The sequence below is a fragment of the Salvia splendens genome, chromosome 2 (assembly GCF_004379255.2).
Source record: "Salvia splendens isolate huo1 chromosome 2, SspV2, whole genome shotgun sequence".
NCBI lineage: Eukaryota > Viridiplantae > Streptophyta > Magnoliopsida > Lamiales > Lamiaceae > Salvia > Salvia splendens.
Window position 1 is genome coordinate 7,557,062 of NC_056033.1, and position 22,078 is coordinate 7,579,139.

Consider the following 22,078-nt stretch of genomic DNA (forward strand, 5'->3'; position numbering starts at 1 on the left):
TTTATAAATTAGCTTGATATTAATCGAGTATACCATGAGGTTTAAATGTTGAAATTCTCATGTGAGTGCAGAATAGTTATTGAACACGTTAAAGAGTTGAAATATTACCAAGGTTATTTGGGATGCTCTAGTTAAACAAAATCTAAGATTCGCATATTACTAAAAACTCGAGATTCATTTAGCATTTTATTATTAATACATAAATATTCACAAGCACATCATATTCTAATTTTATATGGGCACCATTTCTGAGACATGCATGTAAGTATAAATGCAACTTTGGACTTTTAGAGGGACAAGGGTGATAGAAAATATACTATTTTAAATATTTTCTACATAAACTTTTTGAAAATGCTTATTTGTAAAAGCATGGGGAGTTTGGACTTTGTGCATCCATCTCAAACAAATTTATCTAATACTGTATGCACTAAAAGACAAACATGCCATTATGTTTGACTATAGTATAATGATTTTTTTAATCATTACCTTCTTTTCTTTTTCGAGAAAATTGTGATCATATTCATTCATTCCTACAGTTTTATGCACAAAATTACATACAATAACACAACGGTTATTTTACTAATATTGTGATAAATTAACAACCGTTTTCCATTAAAGACCTTTATGAAAGGCGATTGTATGTTTAACAAGTAAATTAATGCTAATAAACAACGGTTTTAAAGGAACCGTTTACCTTTTTTAATTTATATATTACTAAGATTTAAGATAGCTGAATTGATTGCTTCTTTTATTTTCTACGAGGTGACTCAGAGTCCCAATCTGTTGCTTGAATGGAAGCGTTTTAAAATCGAGCTATTATCATCAACTATTGCTCAAGAATCATGATCTACATATACACGAGATATGGTGACCCATATTGCCAGTCTAAGCTTTCAATTCCAATCACTTGCAATTTTTAAAATGACCAAGAAAAAGAAAAAATAAATAAATACGAGTCTTAGTGGGCCATAATAGCACATAACTACAAAAACTTAGTTAATAAAATAATTTAGTGAACTAAGCCCACCAAATATTACAAAAACACACAAGTACAATTAATACGATATTATATTTACAATGGCAACTACACTTTTTAGCTAACTCACAAAACATGAGGATTGTAGTTTCAACCTTTTGGAAATTGAGCCCATTAATTAATCAAGATAAAATACCCACAATTGAGACATATTGTTCATTCACATATTAAAGGGAAATTTTTCACAATAATTGAGTTACATAATTGACTTTATTTTACTTAAAACGTTAAAAAGATGAGTACTTATGAAATGGGTAGTGTTTTTTCAACTGGTGAAGGCGGCGTTGTCTACCTTTAGACAAGCCTTGTGTTGGAAATACTTGCAATTTTACCCGACATATAGCTGCATTTATTTTAATTATGTTGCCATATACACATTCAAGAGATAGTTGTGTTAGTACTAGTATTTAACTTTCCCACTTAATTTTTAGCTAGGTAACTTAGTTCATATCCCATATGTTTTATTTATTTAATTGGTTATTTAAATTGATTGATTCTTTAATTGTAATTTAGAATTAAGACATATGAGTAGGTGATACGGTTAGTCCCCACAGCCCGACTGAGCCAGACAACGCCACCACAGGGGAAGAGGAGGTACAGGATCTACATGCACCGGAGATGACTTATGAGACGGTGGAAAGAGGGAGGCCATCGCCGAGGGAAAGGAGGGAGCAGAGGAAGTCGGCAAGGAGAATCAAGCCGCCCGTAAGGTTCGGGGAGTACGTTTCTAAATAAGGCGCGAGAAGAGGACGTGTAGAATAGGATTCTTTTTCCTTTTATTTTAATTCTGTTATTTCTTTTTGTTGTTTTTTTTGAACTATTGGGTCGAGCAATCTATAAGCTCCGTTCCGGATTTTCTTTGTTGGTTCTTTCCCGGGCCGTAAGTCGAAGCAACCTTAGGGTCCTTAGATTATAAATAGGTGCTGAAATTAACAAATCGACATGAGAAATTTCGCCTACTTCTTCTTGTTTATTTTCGTTCTTTTGCAAAACCCTAGTGGTCGACGGGATTTCACCTCCCGGGACTCCTAATCTTGATCGCGGCGTCACGTTAGGGAGTTTCTCCTTAACAAATTGGTGCTTTCACTGAACTCTTGGATCATGCAGCGTCGGACGCCTGCCGTTCTGAGGGGTTCTCGGTCAATCGGTTCTCCGCTCCACCGATCAGCGGAGGATTTTCGTCAGGATCGCTCGCTCAGGGATCTGATCCAGTGACCACGAATGGATGATTTTGATCGCAGATTGGTGCCACCACGGGCGGACCCAGCACAGAGCTTTGGTCTCCCCTCTCATTGGTTTACCGATTCCATGCCTCATTCGGTACCGCTTTCGATTTCGACCCAATCGGTCGCAACAACCATCCCCTCTACGCTGGCCTTCGGCGCAAGGGACCAGCCGCGACTACCAGTGGGAATGAGTGGGGGTTTGCCACCAATCAGTTCATTCCCTACTCCTCTCTCGATGCCTGGACCACTGGGAGAGTTGGGGGCCGGATCGCAGGTGGGGGTCAGGTGGGTTGACCTCGTGGGAGCCTCCGGGGAACCGCCAAGGGTTAGCCATGCCAGCGTATCGTCAGCCTAATTCGTGGGATAATCCAGCGCGGAATAATACCGGGGGTCATCGTGCGTGGGACGAACCGCGAGACGTGAAGATGAAGCCCCCCCGTTTTAATGGGTCTGATGCGGTTAATTAGATTGCCAGAATTCAGTACTATTTCGATCATCTTATGATGCCGGAGGCGTATCGTCTGCACTATGTCGTCATGGGTTTTTAACTATCGTGCAAGCAACCCGGTTGTTCCCTGGGGCGATTTTTTGGAGGATGTGCGACGACGTTTTGATCCGCAGTGTTTCGAAGATTACTTTGGTTTGATTGCAAAACTGGTCCAGACGGGGTCGCTCGCGGAGTACAATGCGACCTTTGAATCAATGCGGAATCGGATTCCTAATGTCCCTGAATCAACATTCTTACCTATCTACGTGGCGGGTCTTCAACAACCAGTGCGAAGTCAGGTCAAGCACCAACATCCGAGAACGGTAGCGGCCGCGATGGCACTTGCTATCGAGTTTGACAGCAGCAGTACGACGCCCGCGCCTCAGCCAGACCCCAGCGCCGTCCGTGGCCACCCAGGGATCAGAAGGGACCGGCGTTGGCTGCTCCATAACATCAGAATCAATCCCAGCCGACGACTAAGCTTGTGTACGCTAGGGGCCCGGAATATTCGAAGCTCCCAGTCATCCACTTGACAACAGCTCAACGGGCAGATCGTATCAGCCGCGGGGTATGTATTTATTGCGAGGAGAAGTGGGGGCCATCTCATGCCTGTAAGTGACCGTTCTTGGCCTATATGGGTGCCGATGTGGACGAGGAGGTCGAGGAGTTGGATACATCAGCTGATCAACAGGAACCTCCAGAGGTGATAACGGCAGATTTGTCGCACATTTATGCACTAAACTGCAGGCAACGACCGGAGGCGCTGGAGCTGCGTGGGACAATTGGAGCTGATCCGGTGGTCATTCTAGTCGATACAGGTAGCTCGCATGATTTCTTGCATCCCAGAGTGGCGCAGAAGCTCGCGCTTCCGCTGACGGCAATTAAGCCCTTCCGAGTATATGTGGGAAACGGTGCTTCATTGGTATGTACGCACGCTAGCTTGCAAACCAGAGTGGTGATTCAGTCGCACGTGTTCTTGATTGATCTGTATATCCTCCCGATACACGGACCGGATATTATTCTCGGCTTGGCGTGGCTAAAATCTATGCGACGCGTCACTAATGATTTTGTAGATGGAACTTTGGAATTTGTGCACAATGGGGTGCCGATCTGTTTGAAGGTCTCTTCACCAATGGCGCAGGAGGTTTTGCTCAAAACTGTCGCAACCTTACTGTCATTCAGCGGAGAGGCCGAGATGTTCGAGTTGGTGGCGATCCCCGGCACTGCCGACCAGGAGGCGGACAGCGATCACCCCCAATTCCCAGCTGACCTGGACCCTATGATTCTGGAAATTTTGCGGTCACATGAAGCCATTTTTCACACCCCAACGAGAATGCCCCGGCCCGCCCCTTCGACCACCGCATTCACCTCCTACCGAACGCGAAACCGGTCAATGTGCATCCATACCGATACCCATATTTCCAGAAGAATGAAATCGAACGCCAGGTGAAGGAAATGCTAGCTTCGGGAGTCATCCGGCCTAGTCAGAGCCCGTTCTCATCTCCAGTGTTGCTTATTCGAAAAAAGGATGGAACGTTTCGATTCTGCATTGACTATAGGGCCCTGAACACCGCGACAGTGCCTGATCACTTTCCTATACCGACCTCGGACGAGTTGTTTGACGAGCTGGGGTCTGCATGGTTTTTCACCAAACTGGACCTCCGTTCTGGGTATCATCAGATTCGGATGCACACGGACGATGTCTTCAAGACGGCCTTTCAAACCCACGACGACCACTTTGAATTCATCGTCATGCCGTTCGGATTGACGAATGCTCCGTCTACATTCCAGTCGGCCATGAATGCTATTTTTAGACCACTCCTGCGCACTTTTGTGATCGTTTTCTTTGACGATATATTGGTCTATAGTCCGACGCTGGAATCTCATGTGCGACACCTGCACAAGGTAGTTACCATTCTGAAAGCTAATCATTTTTTTGTTAAACTGTCCAAGTGTGCTTTCTGCAGTACCACAGTGGAGTATTTGGGCCATTTAATTACGGAGGGACAATTGATGGCCGACCCAGAGAAGATCAAGGCAATAGTCGCGTGGCCGGTGCCAGCCTCCATTAAACAGTTGCGGGGTTTTTTGGGATTTACAAGTTATTATCGGAGATTTATAGCGCATTACGCGACTCTGGCAGGCCCCTTGACGGAATTACTGAAAAAGGACGCCTTCGCGTGGACCCCCGCGGCAGAAGATAGTTTTGTCGCCCTCAAGGCAGCTATGACATCGGACCCGGTGTTGCACCTACTGGATTTTTCTAAAGTGTTTTATATTGAGACGGACGCGTCGGATTTCGGGGTGGGCGCGGTCCTTCTTCAAGAAGGACATCCTTTGGCCTGCTTTAGTAAGAAATTGGGGCCTCGGCGGCGGGTGTCGTCGACATATCATAAAGAGTTGTACGCCATTGTCGAGGCAGTCCAGAAGTGGCGCTAGTACTTATTGGGGTGCGAGTTCGTGATCCGCGATCAAAGGAGTCTAAAGGAATTATTGCAGCAGATTATTCAGACTCCGGATCAACAATTCTATGCACGGAAATTGATGGGCTATAAATTTCGAATCGAATATAAGACGGGGGCCTCCAACAGGGTCACGGACGCGCTATCTCGCCGCGATATGGAGCCCAACGACGGCGAGGCGGAGCGGGTACAGGCTGAGTCGGCGCTACTATCCCTGGCAGCCCACCCGGTCCCGGATATTCTAGAATTATTGAGGGCGGAAGTCGATTCCTTGGCGGATTTGATAGAGTTGCGAGCGTTAATCGAGAAAGGTGAAGCGGCCAGTCATCTGTCATTTGTGGGCGGCCTCATCTATCATGATCGCCGAATTTATGTAGATGAGCGGTCAGCGGCGAAGTTGCCTTTGATTGCGGAGCATCACTCTACTCCGCAGGCGGGTCACCTCGGAGTTGACAGAACCTTCCGCCGCCTTGCTGCTCAATTTTATTGGAAAGGAATGCGGAAAGAGGTGAAGTCGTTTGTGGAGGCTTGTGTGGAGTGTTAGACGACTAAGTATTCGACACAAAAGCCTGCGGGGTTACTGCAGCCGTTACCTATTCCTTCGCAGGTTTGGGAGGATGTCTCGATGGACTTTGTGATGTGTCTACCCCAGTCTCGAGGCTTTACTACAATCATGGTGGTGGTTGATAGGTTGTCCAAATATGCGCATTTCGCGCCGTTACCGCCACATTTCAATGCTCTGCGAGTGGCGAACCTTTTCATTGAAACGGTGGTGAAGCACCACGGTTTTCCAAAACCATGGTGTCGGACAGGGATTCGGTGTTCTTAAATGATGTGTAGGAAGATATGATGCGTTTGAGTGGTACTAAGCTGCATTTCACGACGGCGTATCATCCTCAATCGGATGGACAAACGGAGGTCAGAAATCGTGGTCTGGATCAGTATTTACGAGCATTCGTGGCGGATAAGCCGAACAAGTGGGTCAACTTCTTTCCTTGGGCGGAATTATCATTGAATTGTTTCTTTCACGAGGGGCTCGGCACGTCGCCGTTCAAGGCCTTGTATGGGCGAAACCCCCCCCCCCCCCCCCCGTTGGTAGCAGTAGAACCGTCGCATTCCACCCCTACCGATGTGGCGTCCTTGATTCGACAAAGGGGCGAATTGATCGTGTCGCGGCGTGCGAATCTGGAGAGAGCACAACAGCGGATGCGTGCGGCAGCAAATAAACATCGACGACATGTAGAGTTTGAGGTTGGGGATCAGGTCTTGCTGAAGTTGCAGCAGTACCGACAATATTCCATCGCCAAGCCTCTATCTTCTAAATTGGCACGCAGGTTCTTTGCCCCGTATGAGATTCTGGAGCGAATTGGGCAGGTCGGTTACCGTCTGCGGTTGCCGGAGGGCAGTCGAGTACACAACGTGTTTCATGTTAGTCTGCTTCGCCCATTTGTGCACGGAGGGTCTTCGGGAGCTGTGAGTTTACCCCCCTTATTCGCGCGTGGTCGCCCTGTGTCGAGACCGCTGAAATGGGTGGGGAGCCACACGGTTTGGCGAGACGGAGCAGCAGTGGAGGAAGCGTTGATCCAGTGGGAAGATGATGGGGGAGAAAATCCAATGTGGGAGCCTATGGGAGTTGTTCGTAGACGCTTTCCAGACCTCAGCCTTGAGGTCAAGGCTGATCTTATCGGGGGGGAGTTGATACGGTTAGTCCCCACAGCCCGACTGAGCCAGACAACGCCACCACAGGGGAAGAGGAGGTAGAGGATCTACATGCACCGGAGATGACTTATGAGACGGTGGAAAGAGGGAGGCCATCGCCGAGGGAAAGGAGGGAGCAGAGGAAGTCGGCAAGGAGAATCAAGCCGCCCGTAAGGTTCGGGGAGTACGTTTCTAAATAAGGCGCGAGAAGAGGACGTGTAGAATAGGATTCTTTTTCCTTTTATTTTAATTCGGTTATTTCTTTTTATTGTTTTTTTGAACTATTGGGTCGAGCAATCTATAAGCTCCGTTCCGGGTTTTCTTTGTTGGTTCTTTCCCGGGCCGTAAGTCGAACCAACCCTAGGGTCCTTAGATTATAAATAGGCGCTGAAATTTATAAATCGACATGAGAAATTTCGCCTACTTCTTCTTGTTTATTTTCGTTCTTTTGCAAAACCCTAGTGGTCGACGGGATTTCGCCTCCCGGGACTCCTAATCTTGATCGCGGCGTCACGTTAGGGAGTTTCTCCTTAACAGTAGGCGAGTCGAATTAAGTACTATATGTTAGGACTCCAGTGTTAGTACTAACTTTTGCCACAACATATAATCGTGAAGCTCTCGCCGAGCCACGCGTCCTCAGCCAAGGGCGAAGCCGGCCGCTATTGCCGAGAGCAAGAAAAAGCTCGTTTCGAGCCATTTTGGACACATTTTTTTTATTACCAAAATTGTTGTTCTTCGGCACGTTTAAGGTTGTGGGACCCGCTCATTATCAGCACGGGGAGAACATCGTACCTTCCTTCTTCGTATTCGTCAATCACTAACAGGTCATGGATTTTCGGACCATAATAAGACCAACTGAAGCAGTACTGAAATGAAGAAAAAAATTGATCGTACTCACAAAAAGGGGTGCAACACGAGGACTTCTCAGGGGGTCACCCATCCTAGTACTATTCTCGCCCAAGTACGCTTATCTTCGAAGTTCTGATGAGATCCAGTGCATTAGTGCAGGTATGATCGCACCCAACAATAACTCCGCACTTTATTCTTTCATACCGTACGCTCTCTCGTGCACAGGTTCTGATCACCCACCCTTCAGACGGCATAACTTTTGATCCAGAAAGAGTTATAGGACCCACATGCTTAATAGTACTATATATGTAAGGAGATTTATCCCATATTAATCATGTACGAGAGCATATAAAATGTTTGTATGTAGATTTAATTGGCTGACTCTTTGAATAGGCTATTCTAAGGAAATAGTCGGGGCCGTAACAAATGAGTACGTTTGCAAGCCAACTCAGAGTGGTGGCCTCGGAGAAACCATTCATGATCAATAAGAATTTTGACCCTTAAGATAGTTGGTTGCTGCACACTCAAATAAAATAAAACTTGTCTTATATCGATTTGTATAAGACAACAAGATTTGTGAATTTGTAGTAACTAATTTTGAACTATTATTTGCGTACTTAGAAGAGTTTTTCTTGATACAAGAAATATAGTCGCTCAAAATAAAGAAACAACTAGTAATCAAGAGTATATTACTCTCTCTGTCCCCGATTAATTATCACTCTTTTTCATTTTGGTTCGTCTCACAATAATTGTCACACTTCATTTTTACCATAAATGGTAAGTATGTCTCATATTCCACTAATTCACTTCACTCACATTTTATTATAAAACCAATATAAAAAAGTGAGTCACACATTCCACTAACTTTTTCAACCAACTTTTCTTTACATTTCTTAAAACCCGTGTCAGGTCAAAGAGTGGCAATTAATCGGGGACTTAGGGAGTATAATATAATAAAGTATTCGCCTCGTAAAATATCACATAGACAAAATAGATAATAAATTCATGGTCATCATCTCGTGTTTAATTCTATGTTTGTAGATACATTAATACATATGGGCATGGTACATGAGTACATGCATGGCATGTGCAATTGACTACGTGGAGAAATAATTCCCATGCATAAATGGGAGAGCATTTTCTTTCTAATTCACAAGTCCATTTCCTAGATTCAAAAGTGAACAAGGTTTAATTCACCAGTTGTATTTGATGCTGATATATAGTACTCCTAGCAAATAATTATGCGCATAGCTGGAACAATCTGGAAAACGTAGATGTGTGTACGTATTCATTACTCACATATAGGGATATCAATCGGGCCGACCCTACTTGGTAGCGGGCCAATTAGGTGCGGGCTAATTGGGTTGTGATTTCTTTCTGGTTATAAAAGTTCAACCATAATCCTAAAAGCTCAGGTTTCAGGCTAGCCCATCGGGTTGCAATTGATAAGATTAACATGCAATCAATCCACTAAATAATGACGAAAATTAGTTATATTCATAAAATGTAAAATATTTAGTTATGATAAATTTGAGATATATGCTTAAACTGAATCATAAACATGATCAAATACTAATATTTGAGATATTTTGTGAAATTTTAATGCATTTTTTAAATATTTTTTAAGTGAAATTGAAGTTTTTAATTTATTTATCAATTATTATATTAGTAAAGTTCAATATATAATTTGTGTATTTAATATAAAATTAAAAGTTATTTTTTTAATTATCAATATTATAAAATTAATCAATGAAGTGTCGAATTAGGAGTAAAAAAATAGAATAATAGATATTTTATCGGGTTTTTTGCCGAACCCATCGGGTTTTCGGGTCTGGCCCTAACGGGTTGTGGGTTAATCTGGTGCGGTCTAATCAGGTTTTAATTTTATCGGGCTAGAAATTTCATGCCCTAACCCTATAAATTTGGCGGGCTATTCGGGCCTGCCCACGGGTTGCGGGCTACACTGACATCCCTACTTACAGTTACAGAGTTAATTATAGTTTTTAGGGATATTTGGTTTCTAAAACTATATAGTTTAGTCCAATTATATTTTTTGAGATGAACATTAAATCGTTTAAAATATAACAAATTTACATTCTATGTGTTATATTTCTCAATCCGATTGGAATAAGATATTTTCAGCAAACAACTTATTCTACGTTGACAGCAGTGAAATGTCTATGATATTTCATACTTCAACTTTTAAAGTTTGTCGCAAGTAGGATAAAAAAATAGCACCTAAAAAACCACGTTGATTTAGTTGTGCAAATCATAATAAAAAAAAGGCACATACAATATTTTAAACCCTTTTTAAATTTCATGGAAATATCAAAATTTTGCCAAAATTTTTAGTTTTAGGGATCAAATTCAAAATATTTTTAATGGTTGGATGATAAGTCACCTCATTCGATTCTTAATTAGGATTTTTTTTTTCTTGAAATTTTATAGTAATAATGTGGGTTATGACGAGTAGGAATGGATTATTTCATAATAAGTTGGGGACACTTTGAAAAATAGTGAAAAACGTAAACATAGTAAATTACAATTAGTTCAATAATATAACAAACCACAAGTTCAAATGTCATCGTATGTAATGAAAAATCACCATTGTAAAAAAACTTGCATTCCTCATGACTAGCTAATTTTGAACTGTCTTCAAAATATTCGTGGACTAAATTAATTAATAATGAGGGTATTGAATCAGTCATATTAATTATGTATGAATGGTCACTATGTATCATTTCGATTGAAGTCAAAGCAATCTTCAAATATATGGTCCTCTAAAGTAGAGGTCATAATTGCATTAATCTGAATATATGATACGATTTCACACAAACCAAACCTTGTGCCATAATTGACGAACTATTTTTAAAATGGGATATTGGTCTCTAAAACCATGAAGTTTGCTTAAAATTTGGTATTTCCCATTAACTTTGAAATTAGTCTATAATATCACAAACTTTGCATTTTGTTTGGTATTTCCCATATTCACTCGAGTAAGTTATATTCATCAAAATCTTATTTTACGTAGGCAATCGTGATACATTTTATGATATTTTAAATCACTTTTTAAGTTCATAACATGTAGCATAAAAAGTCACGTTGAAAACCACGTTAATTTAATTGTGTCAAGTATGATAAAAAAAACCTCGTAAGTTTGTCAAATATAGTAATAGACATGCCGTGGAAAAGTACAAAGTTTATGATATTATACACCAATTTCAAAATTTGGTAAAATTTGTGGGAAATACCAAATTTTAAGCAAAGTTTATGGTTTTAGAGACCAATTTCCCTTTTAAAATTAGAATAATTTGATAAATAACGAAATATTAAAATATGCATATTAAAGTGAAAATAATGGAAAAATATATAATAAGTTATGTAAAAACAAGAATTGAAATACTCCTGTTATAAAAAAATTGGAAGGTATTTTAAAATAGATTTTAAGTATCATTTTTATTAACTAATTCATTTCCAATGATTTTCGTTTGCGCTGTAGAATTATTAGAAATAAATCTTCTGTATATTTTTTCATTGGTTGTTTTCTTTTTCATTTTTTATTTTTAATTATGTAATTACACTATTGATTATTGATTAAAATTCCAAATATTACATATAAACTTGGCTTCCTTGCAAGTTAAGGTCATCCACATCACTATCTCAATACCGTCTCATCTCTTAACTATTCATAGGTCCCACTGCACTTTTTACCTCATCTCTTAACTAAGAGACAACACCTGCAACCCTCCATCTCTTAACCATCTCATCCCTTAACTATTTATTCAATTTCATTTTTTATTTTTATTTCCAACTAATTCAATTAATATTTCATTGAAATATTAAATTAATACTAATAATTCATAAAATCATTAAAAACCACGAAAATTACAACATCCGAAAATACGAAAAATACCTAATTGAAATCCTAATATTACAATTTATTAAAATCCGCATAATCATGGAAAGTGATGCAGTGATTGTCTAACGGTTGCCAAATTTTGCCCAAATATGCTTCATTAGATCCTCCTGGAGTTGGACGTGGGCAATAGAATTATGTGTCCTTGCCCAAACACACATTCGCTCTTGCAAAGAAGGATGCACTCCACTGCGAGGCAGACTACTTGCGGTATACAGCCTCCTGGGGTTTCAGGGTTGAACCAATTTTCCGCTTTAGGTCATTCGTTGGCGACAATCATGTTGTGCAAGATTATGCACGTATTCATGATGTCAACCATATTCTCCATAAACCACGTACGAGCCGGGGATTTGATAATGTGGAATCGAGCTTGTAGAACCCCGAACGCTCTCTCCACATCCTTGCAAGCAGCCTCTTGGTTCTGCGCAAAAAGAGCCTGTTTTTCGTTTATCGGCCTGTTGAACGTCTTCACGAATGTTGGTCACTTCGGATAGATGTCGTCGGCAAGATAGTACCCCATTTTATACTGGCGGTTGTTAGCGGTGAAGTTGATGGCCGACACTTTACCATTCAAAACATCGCTGAAGAGGTCGGATTGGTTGAACACGTTGATGTCGTTGTTCGATCCGGGGACCCCGAAAAACGCATGCCAAATCCATAGCCGATAGTCGGCAGCGGCCTCGAGTATAACGGTGGGGTGGGTGCCTTTGTGGCCGCTCGTGTATGATCCCTTCCACGCCACAGGGCAATTATTCCATTGCCAATGAATGCAATCGACGCTGCCAAGCATCCTAGGGAATCCGTGCACTGTTTCGTGAAGTTGGAGTCGAAACTGACAATCTGTGGTGTTTGACTTCCGGAGATATTCATCGGTGAAGGCTGCCCGGACGTCTTTGCAGAAGTTCATCAAACATAGTCTCCCACTGTTGTCCCCATTGTGCATGTACTCGTCTAACAAATCCGTCGTTTGTTCAGTAGCAAGCTGACGGATTGCTACTGTACATTTCTGGAGCGTCGTGAGACTGGGACGACCAATAGCTCGAACCCATCTTGGAAGTACTCTTCCCGGGCCGCCAATGATTTGCGATATGTAGAAATAGCTCCCGCCGCATGCGGAAACGGCGACGGAAGTAGGTATCTCCCCATACCGGGTTCTCACAAAAGTAATCTCGTACCAACCTTGCCGCGGCTTCCTCCCGGTCACGATGGATGTATTTCCAGGGTCGCTTTTGACGCGCCACAGCTTCCTCCTCCTCTCTATGTCAATTTGCTTCTAGCGATTCTTCCATCATTCTACGCATTTGCTCAAATGGATCCATGAATGGATTAAATTTGGGAGAAGAATAATGTTTTGAGATGAAGAATGTAGAGTGTTTGAGTGAGAATATAGAGTTTTTTTATGGTGGATAATTTGTGGAAATGATTTGATACTTATAGAAGTGATTGGAGGCTTAAAAAAATAGAAATAAAAATTAAAGTATTGAAAAAGCGGCTATAAACGGTTAGTATTTTTGGGGGATTTTTTTTCCCAATTTTTTTCGATTTGGCGTGTCGTCCCCAAAGGTAAAACGGCTACGTCTCTATTGATGCAGCACCGCAATCACTAGAGCTCCGGCGAACTGGATGGAGGAGAGAGCAGAACTTCGACAGAAAGACAATGCAGAGAGAGGGAGAGAGCTTATGCAGAGAATGCTTGTATGTGTTGTGTCCTAATGCAGTTGTATGGCTAGCCTATTTATAGGCCAAGCCACCATGCAGGGTCAACCAGCCATTGAAGGCTCATCATGGCCAATTCGTAACCGACGTCGGTTACAGGCGTGTGGCAGGAGTGTGCCATCCGTGTGTGGAGCGTGTGGATTTCTCACGTGGCACCCGTGACTGTGCCTCGCTTGACGACGTGTCAAGCCACTTGGATTGCTGACTCGGCGGTGGTCCAAAAAGAATAGTTTGGGCCAAGCCCCAAGCCCAAAGACCACCCAAAGACCAATTGCCAAGATCCAAGATCCAAGTCCAAGTCCAAGATCAAGATCAAGATCGAGATCAAGATCGAGATCGAGATCGAGATCGAGATCAAGATCGAGATCGAGATCGAGATCGGGCTCGGGCTCGGGCCCGCGGCCCGCGCCCACGAGCACGGGCTCGGGCGGGGCGTGTGCGCGCGTGTGGGCTTTTTTCACCCATCTTAATCCACTATAATTATTAAGTAACATAAAGTCACTTTATTTAAACACATTAAAAGATGTGTTACTTCTCCAATGTGGGATAATTAACACTTAGTTAATTATTCCCTAAGCTCACACTTAAAGCTTTAATTAAAAGCTAATTATGCTCAACTTTAATCCACTATTTCTCACTCACCGGAAATCGGATTAGAGAAAGTGAATATACTACATTTATCTACGTAAAATATAGAACGACGCTATATCATTTAATTTCACAAAATTAAATGTCTCGTCACATTTATTCTTTGGTCAAAACCATTGACCGGGCATATTTAATCCATGATTTTTACAATCCCCCACATGAGTGGAAATAGCCAAATGCATATGCATGCAGACACAAGCTCAACCCTCGAGAGGTATATAAGCATAAGGATAGGTAGTTGTTGACTTTGAACCCTCCATAGTCGACACCATCGGATACACAGGCGGCTTAGTAGCGCGATGCTTTGAACTAATCCCCCACGGCGTGCACCGAGACAATGGTGTTAACACTTAAACACCTCGACCTCATCCGTTCTCACGTTTTGTGTCCATTGCGGTCTTGGACACCACTTTGGATTCATAAGTATTTTTTATGAAGCGACCACACTTCGCACTTATATAGGTGATTCTTGGTCAAGTACCTTGCCATATTTGGTCTCCTTGAGAACTCCATCTCTTTGAGATCCTTAAGAATCATTAAAAGTCATAGACTTAGCCTTTACCACAAGGCAAGTTCTCCAACACTCTATTGCTCTTAGGGAATAGATATAGTTGAGTGTTTCTCTTGAACTCTCATAGCTTAGTTGTCCCTTTGAACCAAGTTCTTGGGATCTCCAGTCATCATGGTTGGGTTACCACTATGATAATTCTTTAGTTTGTGGATTTCAAACCCATTCCCTCTAGCAACTTATTCATTTGATCACGGTTTAACCCTTTGGTTAGCGGATCCGCTAGATTATCTATTGACTTCACATAGTCAATTGTAATCACGCCAGTTGTGATCAAATGTCTCACGGTGTTATGTCGTCGACGTATATGTCGAGACTTACCATTATAGAAACCATTGTTTGCCCTTCCAATAGACGCTTGGCTATCGCAGTGGATTAGCACTGGTGGCACTGGTTTAGACAGAAATGGAATATCTTCAAGGAAGTTCTTAAGCCACTCGGCTTCCTCACCAGCCTTATCCAAGGCAATGAACTCCGATTCCATTGTTGATCGGGCTATACATGTCTGTTTTGTGGATTTCCACGATACAGCACCACCCACAATAGTAAAGACGTATCCACTTGTCGAAAGTGAGTCTCTATTATCAGATATCCAATTGGCATCACAGTACCCTTCAAGTACCGGGGGGTATCTCGAGAAGAGTAGCCCATGATTTTGAGTATGTTTTAGATATCTCAAAACCCTCACAAGAGCTCTCCAATGCTCTTTGCTTGGATTGCTCGTGTAACGACTTAACTTGTTCACGGCATAAGCAATGTCAGGTCGAGTGCAATTAGTCAAGTACATAATGCACCCGATGACCCGTGCATACTCTTCTTGAGCAACGGGCTCGCCTTTGTTTTTGCTCAAGTGAACGTCGAGTTCAATTGGAGTTTTAACCGGCGCGCCATCATAGGCTTTGAATTTATTCAATATCTTCTCAACATAATGTGATTGTGTTAAGATGATTCCATCATTCGTTCTTAGAATCTTCATTCCAAGAATTACATCGGCTAGACGCATGTCTTTCATGTCAAAGTTTCTCTTTAACATGGCCTTTGTATCGTTAATTACTTGAGTGTTGCTACCCAAGATTAACATATCATCAACGTAGAGACACACTATAACATGACCGTTATTAGTGCTCTTGATGTAGACACATTTGTCACACTCGTTGATTTTAAACCCATTTGATAGCATCACATTATCAAACTTCAAGTGCCATTGCAATGGCGCTTGTTTCAATCCATAGAGGGATTTAACCAGTTTGCAGACCTTTTTCTCTTGTCCAGGTACTACAAACCCTTCAGGTTGTTCCATATAGATTTCATCTTCTAGTTCACCATTTAGAAACGCAGTCTTTACGTCCATTTGGTGAATCTCAAGATTGTGCAATGCAGCAATCGCGAGAAGCACGCGGATGGAAGTAATCCTCGTTACAGGTGAGTATGTATCGAAGAAGTCATGTCCTTCCTTTTGTTTAAAACCCTTTACTACTAGTCGGGCTTTATACTTATCCACTGTTCCATCGGCCTTAAATTTTCTTTTAAGTACCCATTTACAACCCAGAGGTTTCGCACCTTCAGGTAGATCAACCAACACTCACGTGTGGTTTAGCAAAATTGAATCAATTTTGCTTTGAACAGCTTCTTTCCAATGCAACCCGCCTGGGCCATCGAAAGCTACTTTTATAAATGTCGGTTCTTCATCTAGCATAAAAGCAATGTAGTCAGGACCAAATGTTTTTGGTGTTCTGACCCTATTACCACGTCTTAGTACTGTATCATTAGGATCGGGCCTTGCACGCTTGCGCGATTCAGGTTCCGCATCCGCTGATTTAGAACAAGTGGCTTCTTCTTCCACTGGTTTAGATCTAGTGGCTTCTTCTTCAATTCTTGTCTCAGAATTGGTTACGACCTTTTCTTTGTGTTTGCAAGGAAATGTATTTTCGAGAAATACGGCATTCCTTGACTCAATTGTTGTCCCCACTGTTATAGTCGATATTTCAGACTTGTGAACAACAAATCGATATGCACTACTGTTAAGTGCATATCCAATGAAGATGCAATCAACCGTCTTAGGTCCGATTGTAACTTCTTTGGGCGGAGGAACCATCACCTTTGCCAAACACCACCACACTTTGAGGTATTTGTAGGATGGCTTCCTTCCCTTCCACAACTCATAAGGAGTGACATCTTTTCCTTTGAGAGGGATCTTATTCAAGATATAGTTGGCTGTCAAAACAGCTTCCCCCCACATGTTATGTGGTAATCCTGAAGTTAGAAGCAGTGCATTCATCATCTCTTTTAGAGTTCGATTTTTGCGTTCTGCAACACCATTAGATTGTGGTGAATATGGAGCAGTTGTTTGATGAATTATACCACTTGCGTTGCATAACTCCTCAAACGGGGCTACATATTCTCCTCCTCTATCGCTTCGAATCATTTTGATTTTACAACCAAGTTGATTCTCAACTTCGTTCTTATAATTTTTGAACGCCTCTATTGCTTCATCTTTACTTCTTAAAAGATAAATGTAGCAATATCTTGTGCAATCATCTATGAAAGTGATAAAGTACTTTTTACCACCTCTAGTTTGCACCATCTTTAAATCACATACATCCGTGTGAATTAATTCAAGGGGTTTTGTGCTTCGTTCAACCGAGTGAAACGGCAACTTAGTCATTTTTGCTTCAAGACAAATTTCACATTTATCTTGATTATCCACTTCATTAGCCTTTAGTAAATCTAAATTCACTAATCTTTTAATGGCTTTTGAATTTACATGTCCCAATCTACAATGCCACAAATTTGAAGACTCGGTCAAATAAGAGGAAGTAGATGCTTTATTATTATTGGCCAATGGCTTTGCAACACTGCGAGTTGCTACACTAAGCTTGAAAAGCCCGTCGGTTACATAACCTTTTCCGAGGGATTTTCCAAACTTATACAAGACAAACCTATCACACTCAAATACAAGTTTAAACCCCTTATTAACTAGTATTGATCCTGACACTAGGTTCTTGCGGATGTCCGGGACATGCAGCACATCCTTCAACGTGATAGTTAGGCCAGACGTCATCATGAGAATCACGTTGCCAACGCCGAGGACTTCGGACGATGCTTGATTCCCCATGTTGATTTTCCTCCCTTCGACAGCAGTGTAGGAGGCAAACTTGCTCCTGTCGGAGCAAACATGTGCAGTAGCGCCGGTATCAATATACCAGTCACCATTGTTGTTGTTAACAAGGTTGACCTCTTCAGTGACCACAGCAATGAGGTCGTTTTCATCCCAGTCTTTGAACTCCTTCTCAGCGACGTGGGCAGCCGACTTCTTCTTCTTGCTGCGGCAGTCCTTTGCAAAGTGGCCTTGTTTGCCACACTTGTAGCAGTCGCCTTCAAACTTCTTTGAAGGCTGCTTTCCCTTCCCCTTGTCATTTGGACGGTTTGGGCGAGGGCGTTTGTTGGAGGGTCCGCCCCGCTCCAACAGATTGGCCTTGGCTTCATTTGGGGTGAATCCCTTAGCCTTTTGATCACTTTTGCGCACTTCGGCCTCGATGCGCAACTTCACGATCAAGTCTTCAAGGGTCATCTGCTTTCGCTTGTGCTTGAGATAACTCTTGAAGTCCTTCCAACTTGGAGGGAGCTTGTCAATGATCGTGCACCTTAGGAATTTGTCGGGCAAGGTCATCCCTTCAGCCACTAATGAGTGGATGATCATTTGGAGCTCTTGGACTTGCTCCATGACGGATCGAGAGTCGACCATTTTGTAGTCCATAAATTTGGAAGCTACAACTTGCTCCGTCCCTGCAGCATTATCTATGCTATACTTCTTTTCTAGGTTTTCCCACATTTGTTTAGATGTGGTTACATTGGAGTATACATTGTACAAACTATCATCTAAAGCACTTAGAATGAAATTTTTACAAAGGTAATCTCCTTTCCTCCAAGCTTCATAATCTGCCATGACTTCGAGCCTAGTCTCTTGGTCGCTTGGTGCGGGCGGCTCGTTCTCCGTGAGGAAGTTGGCGACGCCCAATGTTGTCAAGTAGAACAACATCTTCTGGTACCACCGCTTGAAGTCAGATCCTCCAAACTTTGGTGGCTTCTCGGCAGGTGGCATCATTCTTGGTGCCAAAGGTGCCGCGCTTGGTCCTTGGAAGGAACCAATTCCGTTGCCCCCGAAGGAGCCAACAACATGGTTGGGCATAGAGCCCCCACCATTCATGTTGGGCATAGAGCCCGCCATGGTCGTACCAGCCCCGAAGGGACTAGCACCCGCATGAGACCCGAAGGCCCCAGCATTCGTGTGAGACCCGAAGGTCCCAACACCCGTGTGAGACCCGAAGGCCCCAGCACTCGATCCATTAAAGGACTCGAAGGAACCACTGAAAGTGGAACCAACCGAACCACCAAAGGTGGAACCAGTGGACGCCCCGTAAGGGTTGTCCCAAACCCAAGGGACAGTGGATGAAGCGGCTGGGAAGCCGGGAGTTGGCATCATCGAGGGAACCGATGAAGTGTTGATCGGTCCAGTGGTCGCCATGGTTGAGGGAATGGCGTTGGCAGCAGCAGTGTTGGATTCCGTTGACATCTCCAGCAAAAGGTGTTAATGTTTCGAAAGTTCTTAGGTTCAATTTAGAGTCCAAAATCCTTCAAAGGCAAGTTATCTCGTCTTGCGATTGTTGGTTTCTGGTGATTACAAGAGATAGCAAAACCGGGCGTAATACAACCCAAAAGAAAGAAAATGAGAAACTGAACTAAATGAAATTACAACGTAAGAATTCGAAACAAAGAACCGTGAACTAAGTTTAGCCGAGTCGAGGAGGCCTCTTCCCGCAAGACGAGATACGCCGCGGTAGTGCTCTTCGGTTTGGCGTGTCGTCCCCAAAGGTAAAACGGCTACGTCTCTATTGATGCAGCACCACAATCACTAGAGCTACGGCGAACTGGATGGAGGAGAGAGCAGAGCTTCGACAGAAAGACAATGCAGAGAGAGGGAGAGAGCTTATGCAGAGAATGCTTGTATGTGTTGTGTCCTAATGCAGTGGTATGGCTAGCCTATTTATAGGCCAAGCCACCATGCAGGGTCAACCAGCCATTGAAGGCTCATCATGGCCAATTCGTAACCGACGTCGGTTACAGGCGTGTGGCAGGAGTGTGCCATCCGTGTGTGGAGCGTGTGGATTTCTCACGTGGCACCCGTGACTGTGCCTCACTTGACGACGTGTCAAGCCACTTGGATTGCTGACTCGGCGGTGGTCCAAAAAGAATAGTTTGGGCCAAGCCCCAAGCCCAAAGACCAATTGCCAAGATCCAAGATCGAGATCGAGATCGAGATCGAGATCGGGCTCGGGCTCGGGCCCGAGGCCCGCGCGGGCCCGAGGCCCACGCCCACGCCCACGCCCACGCCCACGAGCACGAGCACGAGCACGAGCACGCGCACGGGCTCGGGCTCGGGCGGGGCAGGCGGCAGCGGCGGCGGCGCGCGCGTGTGCGCGCGTGTGGGCTTTTTTCACCCATCTTAATCCACTATAATTATTAAGTAACATAAAGTCACTTTATTTAAACACATTAAAAGATGTGTTACTTCTCCAATGTGGGATAATTAATACTTAGTTAATTATTCTCTAAGCTCACACTTAAAGCTTTAATTAAAAGCTAATTATGCCCAACTTTAATCCACTATTTCTCACTCACCGGAAATCGGATTAGAGAAAGTGAATATACTACATTTATCTACGTAAAATGTAGAACGACGCTATATCATTTAATTTCATAAAATTAAATGTCTCGTCACATTTATTCTTTGGTCAAAACCATTGACCGGGTATATTTAATCCATGATTTTTACAATTTGAGGTAACAAACTGGGGAAACTCTCAAGATTCAAAGTTTGAATTTCAAAGAACCAATTAAGCAAGCAAATTGAAAATCCCAAAATACTTTAAAGCTGAAAAAGGCACATTTTTTTATAAGGCACATTAAATGATGTGTGCAGTAAAATAACTAAATTGGTATAATCTGCATTGTCGGCTAATATTTAAGACAAAAGTGTAATTGTACGAAAATATAAAGAAATAGGGTATAATTTGAGTGGCCCAATTTCAGTAAATTAACGTAAATTGAATGATAGATAGATGGGTGCACTGTCACAACTGCACTACAACACTTAAATATCAAGTCAAGATCTTCTAAATGCTCATTTTATACTGTATTACCTGATTTGCAATACAGACAACCCTGAAAACTCATTCATTGAGGAAATAAAAGCATGAACCACCCAATGAGAGAGAAAGAGAGGACACAGAAGTTCACCATGTACAAATACGATGTATATTTACAACGCATAAATAATTACGAATAAAGGATGTGTTAGAGCATCCACTACACGTCTTGCGACGGGCGCGCGTTTCGTTCAGGAAGGACGGAACCGCCGCGGGACGCATTGCAGCGACTCGTTCCGTCCCTAGCCCGTCTCCATGCCGTCCCGTAGCCCGCGACCACGCTACGCGGGACGCGACGTCGCGCCACACGCCGAGGCGACGTGGCGAGCTCCCGATGCATGCATGACGCCCACTTGCTGGCCCGCGAGTGGGCGTCGTCACGATGAGGCAATAATTCAATTTTTTTTAAAATTCGAATTTTAATAATAAAAAAAATTCAAACGGTAATGTTACCGTTTTTTTTTTCCCGTTTTTCAATTTTTTTTAATTTTTTTTATTTCTTTATTCTATAAATACTCATATTTCATACTCATTTCACACAGAAACACACATCTATTCCTCTCAAATCCTCTCTATATCCACTTCAATTTCCATCTCAAATCAACTCAAACTAATGAATCCTTTTGACCAAATGCGTCAAATAATGGAACAATCACTTGAAGAAGATCGACGCCGGGAGGCGGAGGAAGCCGCGCCGCCCCCACGACGCTCCCGGACGTACATCCACCGTAACCGGGAGGAAGCCGCGAAGTAGTCCGCCGCGAAGTGGAGCGCATCCGTCTATACAAGAACGGTTGTCTATTCGGGCAAGGACACGCGACTCTAGCGCCCACGGCCTACTCCAAGAGGATCTAATTGAGCACATTTGGGAAAACTTTAGCGGAGAAAATTAAATTATGTCATTTTTATTGTTTTAGGATTTTAATTATGTCTTTTTTCTATTTTTTTGAATTTTAAGTTGTAATGTTGTTTTAATTTTAATGAAGTGTGTTTTTTTAATTGAATTTGTGGGAAAAAAAATAAAAAATGAAATTGAATGAATAGTAATTTAAGGGACGGTTAAGGGACAGAGCGTTGCAGGTTCCGTCTCTTAGTTAATGGATGGAGTAAAAAAGTACAGTGTGGCCCTCAAATAGTAGTTTAAGGGACGGTTAAGAGAGGGTATAGAGACATCGTAGTGGATGACCTTATAATGTTAATTTTTCTTAAATTGCTAATTTGTTAACTAATCAATATAGTATATTAAAAATGACAATACGATTACAT

At 42.6% G+C, this 22,078-nt stretch overlaps 1 non-coding gene across 1 annotated transcript; it reads right to left on the reverse strand.

The window, feature by feature from the left end:
• Window positions 1–7,812: 7,812 nt before the first annotated feature.
• Window positions 7,813–7,931, reverse strand: LOC121793145. The gene has a single exon (XR_006048989.1). It is a non-coding gene; the product is annotated as a 5S ribosomal RNA (ribosomal RNA).
• Window positions 7,932–22,078: the final 14,147 nt, after the last annotated feature.